The sequence below is a fragment of the Nicotiana attenuata genome, chromosome 5 (assembly GCF_001879085.1).
Source record: "Nicotiana attenuata strain UT chromosome 5, NIATTr2, whole genome shotgun sequence".
NCBI lineage: Eukaryota > Viridiplantae > Streptophyta > Magnoliopsida > Solanales > Solanaceae > Nicotiana > Nicotiana attenuata.
The window spans coordinates 34,109,847-34,125,724 of NC_031993.1; positions in this window are offsets into that span (position 1 = coordinate 34,109,847).

The window sequence follows — 15,878 nt, forward strand, 5'->3', positions numbered from 1 at the left end:
AGGTAGTAGAATAAGGGTGTAATTAGTGATAGATAAGAGGATGACGCTTAGGCCTTTGATTGAGAAACGATTTAACGAGAAAGGGATTACATTAATTGCATGGGATTAGAATACCCCATAAGATGAATCGTGTTGGGATGCAATGAAATACAGTTATTGAAGTATAGTATTATACCTAGGTGGATCAGGAAAATCACTTCAGATGTTCCCCGATAAGATGTGAGCCCTAGTGACAGTGTATAACGTAAGAGGTTGCAAGTTATCAGTGATAGATAATAGATCAATATTAAGGTGAATAAACAATAGATGGGTACAAGTTCCAAAGTACATGATGAGATTTATTTGTGATTCTTAAGATGAATAATAATGAGGAAGCACTAAAGGACTTAGATTTATAGACATAGGATAAGCAGCGAGAGAGTAACCTGGAGTTGGGTAGCAAACCTCGGTAATAATAAACCGAAGTAAGTTTTATGGCATAGTATAACCTACCTAGATGTAGTAATTCCATAAGGATAGATATACAAGGCTATGAAACAAGAGATAGCAATAGTCTAAGTTAGATAAAGTACCAAGCGAAAGACATCAGTACACCTATAGAAGCCTAGAGGGACAGCTTGTCATAATTTGTATATGTTCATAAATTGAGGCTTAGAGATTGGCTAAAAGATGGAGAAAAAGGGAAGAAGAGTCGCTAGGCGCTCATACAAGAACACAGTCGTACATACTGCATGACATAAGGTAGCAAATGTTACGATGTTGGAAGAATTCCGACCACATGTCATGGCGTGACAAAGAGGCCTAAAAGGGGGGAATGCCCAAGAGTTTAGATTTATTCACAAAACAGTTGCTTAGATGGCAAGATGAGCATTAAAGTATTTGTAAGAGCAATAGTTTATGAAACTGATTCAGTCAACATTCGAGGACGAATGTTCCAAAGGGGGGAATGATGTTACACCCCAAGTTTTTATACGTGAGAGTACGTCGTAAGTCATTGATGTAAGCTCGGAAATGAGATTATATTTGGAAGCAAATAAAGTAAGTTAATCATGTTACCTTGGAGGCTACAAATATTTGAGATCATGAATAACAAGTACCAAGAGGGTTGGAAATCTTAGAAGCTAAACCAATTGAAGAAAATAAGTTTCGTCGAAAGTCGACAAGTTTGGAATGTTATAACATGTACTTTGGGGTGAGACTAGGGTTCTTAACATGATAAGGAGGTTATTCTATGAGTTATTTTAGTCGTATGATATTCATTTTCTACATTTTGAAGGCAAGAAAGTTGTGGAACAAGAGTTGGCAAAGGTCATCACAAGTTACATTCATAAATTTGCTGAAATTTAGGTCAAATGTATCTGATCATTTCTCCAAATATACTTGGAATAATGGGGTGTTCTACCTACCAAGTTTAAGATCTACGAGTCTAGTTTCTAACGCACTAAACCGTTTATCAATACGACATCGGAGTAGAGAGATATTCGCGTTTTCGCGAGACCGCGCAAGCAGCTCCCAATGGGACCCACTTAGGCGGTGGTCGACCTACTTCACTTTATAAACGATTTGGACGCCTATTTTTCACTTATTTTCAACTCAACTTCGTCTCCAAACTTCTCCTAACCCTTCTAAACAGATTCCACAGGGGTTTGAAGTGATTCCAAAGTGATTACACCATATTTCAACATCAAAACCTAGTTCTAGTGAAGAACAACACCTCTTTGAGGTTGTGTTGTCATTGAAGATTGTTGTGGGCTGTATTTGGATGAAATTCCAAGTTGTTGCTGCTGTCTAATGTGAGTATAACAGCGTACTAATTATGCTTAAGCTTGCTTGTATGTTGGTTAAGTTGTTAGGATGATAAACTACAAGATAATACTTGGATTAGCTTAAGTTACTTCTATGGTGTTGTATTGCCATTGAGGGTTGTTGTAAGCTGAATATAACTTGGATTTCGACTTGAAGTTACTGTAGGAGGTAGGTATATTGTGTTCTTGCATGTGCCTAAGGTTATATTGATGTTGATTAAGTTAAATGGATGGAGTAGACATGAACTAGTGAATAAAGTTACTAATTGAAGATAGTTGGAGTTGTGGATTGTTTCCTTTGTTATAAATATATGGTATAAGGATGGAATCATTGATGAATGACTTCATTATCATGTTAATGATACTTGTAAGTTAATGTTAGAAGTCTATAAGGGGTATATGGGTTATACGGATTCTAATTGGAGCTTGCCGCTTCGTCGTGAAGTAGTTGTGACTTGTTGTTATTATATGGTGTCTTGTTGTCGACATTTATATGTTGATGGATTTCTCTAGTTGTTGTTGTTGGTATATGGTATTGGTGGAGGCCCTTGTTACAAGGGAGATGCTGCCCAAATTTACGTGAACGAGCTACTAGCTTAAGTCATAGACTTAGCCTTTGCTCAGCACTGATTTTGAATCTCCTTATACTATCATAGATTGAGTTGACTTGTTTTAAGAGTTGCTTGGAAGGGATTAAGGACTCAACGGGTTTTAGGTATGTCAAGGCACTTTCTTCTTTCTTTTGGGATGATCTAAAATGAAATGAATATGCTATTTCGTAACGGATCTACTCCTAGCAACTAAGGTTGTCCATGTGGTTCTTTCCTTATAAAAGTATTCTAAGCAAGTATGTATGATCCTTGAATCCTACTGAGGTTAATATTGAGGGTATGGATGTCCATAATGTTCTTAAGTCACTCCAAAAGGTTTATACCGTGATTCCATGAGTCTAGCATGCATTATATATAGTATCTATTTTACTCTACCGAGCCGCGCTATAGTCGGCCGGGTACGGCACCTATTGTGCAACCACTGATTAGTTGGATTTACCGAGCTCCACGTGGCCGGGTATGATTCTACCGAGCCTTTTGATGGCCGGGTACGTTTTTACCGAGTCCTCTTTGAGGCCGGGTACGATATGACGATGATGATGCCCACAGAGGCGTATGTTTTTAAAAGTTTATGTATATATATGTATTATGCATTTCATGTCAGTAGCCCCCAGAGGCACTCAGATGTTACAGGTTATATCTCCTCTATCTCTCTTTACATTACTGTTCTGGTTTATGCTTTTTCGCCTTACATACTCGGTACTTTATTCGTACTGACGTCCCTTTTGCCTGGGGACGCTGCGTTTCATGCCCGCAGGTCCCGATAGACAGGTTGACATTCCTCCTAGTAGTCTATCAGCTCAGTGAAGGTGTTTGTGTACTCCACTTGCTCCGGAGTTGCCTATTTGGTCGGTATGCTTTGGATATGTATTGATTGGTATGGCGGGGCCCTGTCCCGACCTTTATGATTTTATGTACTCTTAGAGGCTTGTAGACATATGTCAGGTGTATGGATACTTGTATGGCCTTGTCGGCCTATATTTTGAGTTTACAAATGGTCATGTCGGCCTTATAGGCCCGTATGTCACATGTATAAGTTTGTATATCATGTTGGGTCATCATATGTTGAGTATTCCCTTATGTTTTATTCTTGTTATCTCATGAAGGGTTTTCTAGCTCATTTACCCATGATAGTATGATAAGAAAGATATGTTACGTTGGTACTCGGTTGAGTAAGGCACCGGGTGCCCGTCGCGGCCCTTCGGTTTGGGTCGTGACAATAAGCTGGCCTACCATTATGGCCTCTACTAAACTAACCTCTACCTCTAGATGAGGTGCCACTAAAACTACCACAACGACAAGGCTCGTATTCCTCATCATAGCCTCTCTCCCCTGACTACGAATACTCTTGATCCTTCGAGCTATCTCCACAGTCCAAAGTCAAAGTAGTCTCAGTATCTGACTGTCGGGCCATAGTATTCCTGATGTCATAAGTCAATCCCTCAATGAAGCTCGACCAAGAAAGCAGCATGATGAGACAACTTTGTGAACCTCATCTCATACTCAATCACAGTCATGCGATCCTACTAAAGGCGCTCAAACTGACTCCTCAACTCGTCCCTCCTAGTATATGAGATGTGGCTCTCCAAAAACCAGTGCAAAAACTGAGTCCAAGTAAGTGGAGATGAACCAGCTGGCCTACCCGACATAGTGAAGTCCACATCATTTGGCTCTACCAAGCTCAAATTGCAAAGCATCTAATGAAATCTATCTAGAAAGTCCCGAGAATCCTCTGAAACATCACCACCAAAGTGAGGAGGATGTAACTTCTGTAACCTCTCAAGCTTCTTTTGCTCCTGATCATGAGATACAACAGGCTCAACCGCGAGTCTGGCTACCACAATAGGCTGCCCAACTGCTATGCTCTCGATGTTTTAACCATTGTCGCTACCTGCTCTAGGGTACAGGTGATAGGGGTTTGAGCTACCCCTCCAGTTTGAGATGTGGTTGGGGCCACTAGAACCACTACAGCCTGAGTCAGTGCATCAATAAAGTTGACCATCTTGTCCATGGCCTCCTGGAATACCGGTGTGGCAATAAAACCCACTAGATGTTGGGCGTGCGCTTGAGCCTCAATATGTTTATCCTTTTATTTGAACCTCCTCCTAATCATATGGATCCATTAATGCTTTTCTGGCATTCCCTCAAGCCACAGTAGGTGCTCTACCTTACGCTGCAACTGTGCGACCCCTAGTAGGAGCCTTGGCCTACCCGGCCTCTACCCCTCCCCGCTACGGCCACTAGTACTGCCTCTGGAGTACCTGCTGCAGATGTGCGTGTTCTCACTATCTGTAAGAGAATAGAAGAGATAGATTTAAATTCAAAACAAAAATCAATGCATGAGAGGAATCACAAAAGTGAAGTTTCCTAAAGCCCTATAGCCTCTCACAGATAGATACTAACGTTTATATACCAATCCACAAGACTCTACTAGACTTGATAGTGACTTGTAAGACCCTTAGAACCTAGAGCTCTGATACCGACTTTTCACAACCCAAAATTCCACCAAAGGCCATAATGGCGTCCACCTGCTTGCTAGGCAAGCCAGTACTTAATAACAATAACAGAAGTTAATTTATTAAGTTATTAATATAGTTATGATAAATATAAAATAGAAATAGTCTCAAAACCAATATAAATATAATAAATATCTAAGACATAATCTTAACACGACCACAACTAACCCTGTGTCACAACTGTCACGAGCATCCAATAATAAGAGTAAATTGTATCTGACAATATAGCAATATCTATTTGAAAGGAACAAAGACAGAAATAGGTAATCAAGGGAGAAGGACTCCATGTGCTACGGATCAAACAAGTAGGCAGCTTACCACGAAGTCTCCAAATGCAAGTCACTAAGCAGCTGATGAGTATGACTGGTACCAGCCTCAAAGTCTGCACAAAATGTGTAGAAGTGTAGTATGAGGACAGAACTATGGTACTCAGTAAGTATCAAGTCTATCCTCGAAGAAGTAGTGACGAGGGATCAACACTGACACTCACTAGAAGTATAATAAGCAAGTGAAAGCATAAAAGAAAGCGGTAAGTAAGACATGATATCACCAAAGGATACAAAGGTTAAGTCACTGTAACAACTGATAAGTAGGCATGCTTTTCAGGCAAAGAACCACAATACAGGGTCACTGTTGACCTCGAAAATACGAGTAACAATTAAATTTGATTTGTGGTTTTAAAGATATGTGATTTGATTCAATACCAATTATTAATAAAGAAGTATGAAGTAGAAATGAAAGAAATAAGTGAATCAAACTACTGTAACTCAGGAGTAGTGACCTCGAGATGGTGACCCCGGGATGGGCTAAGAGCAATAAAGTAAGAAACGCTAAGTGTCACACCTCCTTTTTCTACCCTGAAAGGGTATAAGCGAGTTTTTTCCAATTTTAAGTGACAATCGAAACAGGATTATTTATATTAAATTTAGAGTCTCCACTTTGATAATTTATGGTGTCCCAAGTCACCGGTTTAAAATCCCGAGTCGAGGAAGTTTGACTCTTTTATACAGTTCGCGAAACACAGAAATCCGGGTAAGGAATTATGTTAACCCGGGAGAAGGTGTTAGACATTCCCGGGTTCCGCAGTTTTAGCACGGTCGCATTTATCATACTTGGCTTGATTAAATTTTCTAATTACTTATTTTAGAACATATGTGCATTCACCTCTTTTAATTAGAAAGTATCTTAAAACAGGTCATGCGCACGTGTACCCATTTGTTTGGCGCGTCAAAAATCATGTCACGCGTACGTGTCCACGATTAATAACGCTTTATTATTATTAATAAAGTTTAGTCTAAGTTGCGCGAACGCATACTCCGATTTTATTTTTAAGATCGTAGTTACGTCACGCGAACGTGTACGCAACCACGACAATATTATAAACCGCGCCTAAAGCAAACTACGATGTATATGTTTTAGACTAAGTTAAAGTTCAATCTAAAACTACTGATTGTAAGCATGCTTTTGACAATACCCTAGGCTTTTAATTATTTTGGGAGGACTGGGCCAGCGGTAGGCCCACTACTGTCTAAAGGTCTCAAAGAGACAAAGAGGGACCGGGCTCGAAATTGAGCCCAAAAATGAGAACAAAAGGCAAACAGCCTTAGCAATTTATCTTGGGCCAATAACAGGCCCAGTTTTATTACACTAAACAGAAAACTCAATGAATAAAATTGTTAAAGGTAATTGGGCTCGAAGTTGAGCCCAAAAACGAAAAGCTGACAATGATCAAATACCCCAGGTCGGAATTCGACCATGATGCCTCGTCTAGGCCATTGTCAAGCCCAATTGAGACTCAAATTCTCCTGAATCAGATGTGATCCAACAGCATTAAAAAAATCCAACCAAATCAAAAGCTAATCAAACATATCATGAGTTTAACTATTAACAGGCTGCAAATACTAACAATAAGTGACTACACCTTACGTTCCATTTGAAAGCGAGATACGAACTTTCGCAGCATCTCGTTCTCCCATTGCTTGATTTTGAAGTTGTCGGACTTCCTTGTAGCTACCTTGATGGCACCAGCATGCGCCTTTATGAAGGAATCTACTAGCATGGCAAATGAGTCTATCGAGTTCGGGGCTAGGTTGTGATACCACATCATTGCCCCTTTTGAAAGCGTCTCCCCGAACTTTTTTAGTAGGACGGATTCGATCTCGTCGTCCCTTAGGTCGTTCCCCTTCACTGCACAAGTGTAAGCAGTGACATGCTCGTTGGGGTCTGAGGTTCCGTTGTACTTCAGAAGGTCAGGCATTCTAAACTTCTTTAGGATGGGTTTTGGAGCCGCTTCCTGTGGGAACGGCTTTTGCACGAACTTCTTCGAATCGACACCCTTCAGGATAGGGGGTGCACCCAGAATTTGATCGACCCTCGAGTTGTAGGTCTCTACCTTCTTGTCGTTGGCTTCTATCTTCTTTTATCCTGACTCAATCCTCTTTGTGAGGTCCTCGAGTATCTTCAAGATGGAGGGGTCGCCTGCCGACCCGTTGTCGCTCGACCTTTCCGGTATTTGCTCGGCTTGGGGAGCCGTTCCTGGTGCTACTGTGCTTGGAGTTTTCTGGTGGCTTTGCAGTTGAGCAATTGCCAGCTGTTGTGCTTGTAACATCTCAAAAATGACATGAAGGCTAACCCTTTGTTCTTCCTGAGACGGGGTTTTTTGAGTCTCCTATTGGTTTCCTTGGTGTATACTCTTGTTGGTGTGGGAGCTTGTCTCGAAATGCTGAGCATCGCACGATACCGCATTTGGTTCTTGTGCCTCCTCAGGGTTTCTTGGTGGTACACCAACACCTGGAGCAGCTACACCATTTTCTCCATGGTCCTCAAGACCGTTGTTTCCGTGTGCGTTTACTGAGTTAGACATTTTGACCTGAAATCAAAGATCTTGGACAAGAAAAAGTGTGAAAGATAACTTGCGTTATGTAGTAAACCAGCAAGAAAACAATCACTATTATTTTTAGCCCCACGGTAGGCGCCAAACTATTTACCTTGAAAATGGTACTAACAATTAAAATTGTTTTTGTGGTTCTAAAAATATGTGATCTATTTTTATGCTAGTTGTTAGGCAATGGATGCTATGTGAAGGATTGGAAATTAAGATGATAGCTTGCAGATAGCTTAATAAACGAACCGAAATGGCTAGGAATCGAGGCCTCGAGCTTGCATATACGGGGCCCCGAGGTCGAATCTGATACCCGGTTAAGGGTAGGCGATGAAGGATTAACAGCTATTAGGGCTGTGATTGATGCTCTTTATGACCAATAATAAGCAATAAATGAAGAACAATTAATGAGATATAATGAATGTAAATAAAGCAATAAATGTAAGCAATAGAGCCAAATAGAGAGTATGTTTGAGTTAGAGAGCAGAAAGAATGTTCTTCTATTCAATGAAGTGTCTTGTGTATCAGATCCCTTTCCAAAATGACAAGGATCCCTTTTATATAAGGAGGGAAATCTCATCATAGTACATGTGTAATTATTACAAAGAAACATAGCTGGAACAGCTACTTACTAGTCTGGTACAGTCTAGTGTTTCCCTTGCAGGCTTTGTCAGTCTTGACCATGTGCTTTGGGAACTTCCCGCTGGTGCGTCGCAGCCGTTGGTTTGTACTGCCTTGAGGTCGATCATCACGAACCATTGGGGGCGAACTCCGAGCTAGACTTCGAGCCTCCCGGGGTGGTCTTTTTTGAGGCACCCTAGTGATCACAAAATCGAGCCCCCTGATTTTTACCGTATACATAGAGTATTCCATATCTCTAAGTTGATCTTATTTTTAGCAGTGGTCCCCGATTTCACTACTTTCACTTTGTGAGACCTGGGTTTAGTTTTATTTTTGTTAATGAAAAGTAGACACTAAGCACACAACTTAATGGTATTTGCCAAAAAAAATATACTATAATTTTGCAGAAAACTAAATTAGGGTAGGTGTTAAATTACAAAAATTAGAGTAGGGTGTATATATCTAAAAATATACATACACGGGGGTGCAAAATGCAACTGTCGAAACTGACACAAGTCGGGTGACTCGTGAAAGACCAACCATTTGATCTTATCCACAGAGAGACAGAGACCTGAAATTAAGCGGGGCCCGACATCACGTCATGGATGAATAACGTGGCACCTTCTTCCATTTCCTATAAATTTCCTCAATAGATTAGATTATGTGGCCTTTTTCTTTTCAAATATTTCTTTTTGTCGAATTTTCACCTACTAATAAAAGTAATTTGTTATATCCCAAATTTCTAACGCTTTTTCCTTTTTAAAAGAATGAAGGAGTGTGACTAATCCCAGCGTTTAACTCAAAGCAAATTTAGAAAATAAAAAAGATAAGAAATACGTTTATATATAAAAAGAATATGTATAAAGCACTAGAACTACCCTTTTAATTGAGTTTCTGTAGAGTTCTATATTTTTCTTCATTTATATGAAAGACAAATGAGAATATTAACGTTTAAATAGTTTTTAAAAAGAGAAAAATGTCATTTCTTGGGACAGACTAAAAAGTAAATGTGTTAAATTGGACAAAAGAAGTATTAAATTTTAGATTTAGATTTGTATCACCAGATTGTATTTTTATTTAACTCCTAAAATAAAAGTAATAATATTTTACAAAAGGAGTACTACTCCCGTTAGTATGAGGCTGGCATTTTCATCACCGAATCAAAGAGTTTGCTGGCAGAAAAGCTGAGCTAATAATTATTTGCTGCACGAATCTTCATCCAAATTGGAAGGGGGGGAAGAAAGAATCCTTGTACAGGAGCTTAACGAGTGCAATTGTTTCCCATATTGCAAAGGAGAACGCTTTACCCATTGCTTTTTCAAGATATATGTTTAATTCACATGATTATGTTTCAATTTATTACTGGTAGTCTGGTACAACCAATATCGATATAAAGTATTCATGATTTGAAATATTATTTCATACTCCTTCCGTTTCAGAACCTATTTCCTTTTTGGTCCGTTCCAAAAAGAATATCCTCTTTCTAAATTAGGAAACAATTTAACTTAAACTTACGATTCTGCCCTTAATGAGAATCTTTATAACCACACAAATACTCTGGGACTGTTTTAACTTGTTTAAGACACAAATTTCAAAAGTATTCATTTTTTTCTTAAACTTCGTGCCCAGTCAAACAGGTTCATATAAATTGGAACGAATGGAGTACTTGATATCAATACTAGTGTTATTAATCTTTATAATCCTAACAATTTAAGTATTATAGTGCATGCATAATTATCTATGATTGCATCAAACTACCTATAAGAGTATTAAACAAGCAATAGCACATTTATTTAGTTGGACGAACTAAGTTGATGATCACACACCACTAGGATTGTGATAAGATAGTTATGAAGAGAGAGTTTAAAATCCTCCTTAATAAGAATAAGATGGACATGGTTAGATGCTTTGACACCAGAGTTAATTAGAATAAAGCATTAGGGGTCGTTTGATAACTAGGATAACTAATTCCATCATTTTAGTGTAAAAGTTATTTCGAGATTAACTAATGCCCAAACTAAACATGGGATAAAGTTAATCTCAAACTTTATCCCAGAATTATTATTATTATCTCATGTATCAAACTATCCCTTAAAATTCAAAGGGAAAATTTGGTGTGGTGTGGGAGTTTGTTGAAAATTACACTTATCTCCTAAAGATAGAATTTGGGTTGGGTGGAGATCAATCAATGTGGCAGTGATGATTTTTCTTCACCCCTTTCTTGCGTCGAAGACTAGGAAGATAAATAATCCCTCCGAAAAATTATTTCACCTTTTTAGTTCTTTTATAGTGTTGGCACTACAAGAAAGTATGGAATTTGCAACAACGTTTTAGCAACAATTAAAATATTGTTGGCTAAAATGGATAAATGACAACAACTCGATAAAATTGTTGCCATAGCATAGATTTTTTGGCAACAAAATTTTCTTGTTTCCAAATATGTTAATTTTGTTGCCATATTCTATGGTTTAGACAATAAACTTTAAAATTTTAAAAATGACAACAACGTTCTAGCAACAATTATTGTATAGTTGCCAAATTTTAATAAATGGCAACAACTAATTTTAGTTGTTGCAAAAAATAAAACATTTAACATAATAAAGTGAAATTATAAACAAATTTGGCAACAATAAAGGATTTTTGTTGGTAATAAAATTGGCAACGATAAAGAATTTTTGTTGGCAATAAAATTATTTTGACATACGATGGCCTAAAACTTTTGATTTTCCGCCAAAATCGAGCGGCAAACCTTTTTCCCTTTTAATTATTTTTTCCGGTTTTTTTTAGCCCATCCCTAATAACCATTCTAGCTAGGGTTTTTGTTATCAATTCTACTTGAAAGAGCTCCTCCCCTGCTGCTGCGTCCTCTTCCCTGCTGCTGCGTCCCCTTCCCTGCTGCTGCGTCCTCTTTGTTGCTTCGTTTTGCGGCTGATCGGAGAAGAACAAGTAAGAATTCAATCTTTAATTGCTTTACCCAATTGCATTTTGTATCATTGATGGTTAATAAATAGAAGACCTGAAACTCCTACCTCCAAAGCACACTAGATTTCTGCCTCCTAGTCAACCAAGAAACTTTTAGAAACAAAGGTGAACAAGTGAAGGTAGAACTACTCAAAGGGCGATCAAGCACTCTGAGATTTCGAATGGGAAATTATACAATTGTGACCAATAAAAAACGCATGCGATGATCTTTAAGACTTATATCCAAAACAAAAGAAATTGATAGCCTAATTTCAATGAAAACTCTGCAGATCACTACTCGCTGAAGTGCTGGATGAGCACTTCGAGTGAACAGTGACGCTGCAGTAAAGAGCATGTATTTGTTGTAGGTGTTAGGCCCTCAAGCATCTACATTTATCGCCAAAAAGCACCCATCAATTGAAATAGCTTTATTTTTCCATTGAACCCAAAAATTTAGGAGCCATTTGGACAACATTTGGAAAAAGCTTTTTGAGTAATTTTATTTAATTATTTATTTGTTTACTTCTTTTTTTTTTGTAAATAGCTATTTGAGATAGAGAGTTTGAGTATATTTTAAGTTCTACTTGAAAGAGCTCCTTCCCTGCTGCTGCGTCCTCTTCCCTGCTGCCGCGTGCTGCGTCCTCTTCCCTGCTGCTGCATCCCCTTCCCTGCTGCTGCGTCCTCTTTGTTGCTTCGTTTTGCGGCTGACCGGAGAAGAACAAGTAAGAATTCAATCTTTAATTGCTTTACCCAATTGCATTTTAGAGCTACAGCGTGTAAATTCTGAATTTGTCACTCTTTAAAGTCGTCTTCCAAAAATTTCACGTCACTCATGTTTACTCTTCAACTACAGATGATATGATAGAGCAATTGGGATATACAAAAAAAGAATAACATCTGGTTCTATTTAATTGGCGTAACAAAGGAACAAATTCCTTGGTCTTATTCTTTGTAATCCTGATAAATATTTTTACTAAAAGATTTATCTTTTTTTCCCCCGCTAGACTAAGTTAAAACTAACATAGAATGGGCACAGAGAAAAGAGAAAAATGATTCTTGTTTGTGGGATTTGGTATTGCTTACCTTTGAAAATGAGTCCAAAGTTATTAAACTTACACAGGAATATTAACTTAGACCCTTTGCTTTTCTTTTCCAAGATACTAAATTACAGTACCCAAAAACATCACCATTTCTTTAAGCAACTTTTCTTCCAATTAACTCAATCTTTGATGAGTTAGCATTTTGTATTTCCTTTGAAAAGAAAAAGAACAAACTCAAAACAAATTATTATCACCGAGGAGTATGATTGGATGGATGAATTCACTCATAATCAGAGGTCTTGCGTTCGAACTTTGAAAATAAAAAGAAACTTCTCGTAGGGAAAATAAATTCATGAGCATGTATCATGTTTGCCAACAACCAACTTTCTGGACTTGTCTGGAACTCTCGATTCTCCTAGTCTTTTGTACTTAAGTACTCATGTGAAAATAGCATGGGTGACCACACTTTTCGGACTGGTAATTGAAAAATAGTCAGCATATGTAAAGTCATTAAATAACAACCACTAATTTATGCGGAGATAAAATCTTGAACAAAATAGGGAAAATTTCATATTAGAACAACTTGGCTCCGTCCTCTTTGTTGCTTCGTTTTGCGGCTGACCGGAGAAGAACAGGTAAGAAAATCTTTAATTGCTTTACCCAATTGCTTCACTAAATTATGGAAATACCAATGTTTAATAAAAAAACATAAAAAACCGGGAAGGGTGCTTCCTGATTCCTACCTGGATGTTAAGAATAAAGATTATGGAGGTAGGTTGTGACTAGTGGTTTTTTATTGTCAGACTTCTGGTGAAATCATAATATGATTATATTTTACTTTAAATGAGTAATATGCTAGGCATTTGTTCCTGGCCTATAGACTTCGGAGTGATGTCTCTCTTCAATTATGTTCTCTGCCTGAATTAGCTTCCAGTCTGCTGTGGATTTGCTTTGCTATCCAATCTCTTTACATATGTGATCTTTGGGTGATACCATTTTGTTTAACATATTTTGATTTGCATGGAGATTTTATAATATCAATTTGACTTATATATGACATGATCTTAGTGAAGACTTAAATTACTAGCTAAAGGAAATACTAAAACTGAAGCAAAGATTTGATAGGGAAATGGATTACTAATTGTCAAAATGAAGTTGAATCCCTAAAATTTGGATAAGCTACATAAGGTAGTATTATGGTTGAAGTATGTCAGCAATGTACCAAGTTAGAAAATGTCATGTTAAATGAGACAAGGGGGAGTATTAGAAAAAATGCGATTGAAATATTGAGTGCTTGATTCTGAATAATAAATTCATTTATGATTTAATACAGTGGTCAATATAGTTTCGACATAACGTTGGATGAGTCTGCAGTATTGTCTCAGGAATGAGAAGCAAAATCCTTTAGGATCATTTTTTTTATCTATGCCAGAGAAGGATTTGCAATGTTTTCTCCTCTAAATCCTATTGTTGATACAATAACGAGAAAGAAACGAAGTTCGGGGGACGAAGACGAAGAACAAAATCTACTTCAGAATCTCTCTCAGACAAGCAATAAGAATAGGAAAAATGAATGCCTCAGCCTTTATTTATAGGCAATGCAAGTGGCCCTCATGCATCCCCAACAGCCACCATTAACTACATGACCAACCGCACGCGCGGTTCAATTCCATAGGAATGTACGTCATTATGACAGGCTCCATAAAGCAGCCTTGCAATCACCCGTCGGCGTCTCGCCCTCGAAATGGTCATAACGACCTATGAATGCCGGGGAGGTGCTCCTTGCGCCCTAGAAATTTCTTTTGACACCGGCGAGCACGTATCAAGCGTGCCCCCATTCCCCTCGGCCGCACAGCATACGACCCGTCCGCCATGGTCGACGGGTACGCATCCAAAACAAACGTAAGGATCAGAGCACAATGCAACTCGACCTCACTCGAAGTAAGTTAAAAGGTCAAGCACCTTCGCCTAGGAGGAGAGTTCGACCTCGATCGAACGATGACTTGATAGCCCAATAACAGGATACTAATACTCTACAAGGATAAGGGCCATCGCCAAAAAGAATTCGGCCTCGACCGAAGCAACAGTCGACATCCCCATCCGTGTTTCTCAAAATACAGCCAATGGAATCCGCTCATCAAGCTCGGCCAAGGCCCGACCTCAATAAGCGGAGAGACTAACTGTATGGGTCAGAATCCGACCCCACGATAATCAACAAGGCTAATCCCGTCTTAAGCTAATTTATGATTAATTAGTGGCACGACCACTCCGAATTGACGATGTTCAACCCGCATCTGGCTCGATCTACAAAGCCATGGCCTATCCGCCACCATAAAAGCGAGATCCTCACGTGGTCACTGCCACTTATTGCCAGCTCACGAAGCTCACAGCTATAAATACCAAGAGAGGGAACCTTAGAAAGGGGGGGCTTCTTCTTGACCACTAGAGAGGGAGAAAAAAGAGAGAGAACGATATCCAAATTGTGGTCAAAAGACACACCACTGTAAGGCTCTGAACCTCTTCATGGAGAGGCAGACCAAACCAATATTATCAATAAAGGCTTCTAATGCTTCTCCCCCTAACTCTGAATACTTATTTTCGTCTTCTTCATTTGTTCCAATGGATTATTACGATTTGCTATGATTTTTCCGTGATTCATTTATATTGTTTTATACTCATAAGGTATGTAATAACTTTTGAGCAAACAGAATTAAAAAGAAATTCCCCAATAAAAAAATTCAATATATTATATACACCTAAAACCTAATAATTTTAAAGTCTAATGAACAAGTGGTGTATAATATTGCTTTTGGTTAATACAATTTTTTCTTTTAACAAAAAAAGAAAATGAATAAAATGCATTACGTCTTAATCAGAAATTTCGAGTTCAACATCTAGCAATAAAAAAATAATCTTGGTAGAGAGCGGTTTCTCTTCTAACTAGCCTTATACGTGCAGGAAAATTTTATTTTGTGTCTCATACAACTGACACTAGTTGTATGAGCTATCTTTTTTGTCTCAGATTTTTGTGGACCCAGAAGTGTAAGATAGGGGTCCACAAATTTGTGAGACAAAAAGGAGCCTCACACAACTAATGTAACTTATGTGAGATACAGTATAAAACTTCTCATACGTGCAAATTCAAATTAATCCTTGCCTCAATAAGAATATTTATCATGGGTGAAAACACCAAAAAAGGAAAAAAATGATGATCACACGAGGAAGAGTCTTCCTTAATCCTTAGCGAAGACATAGGATCCTAGTTTACTTGGACTAGTCAGCTAACATGTCACCAGAAAACATAAATCCTAGATTTATGCCACGTTTTATCCACTTCCTCGTAAGTTCCAATTAGTTGACTTTTCTCTTAATGCATACATTTGACTCAGTCAAATTGCTATCGCCATTTAGTAATAAAATTCTCCTTATATATATATATATAT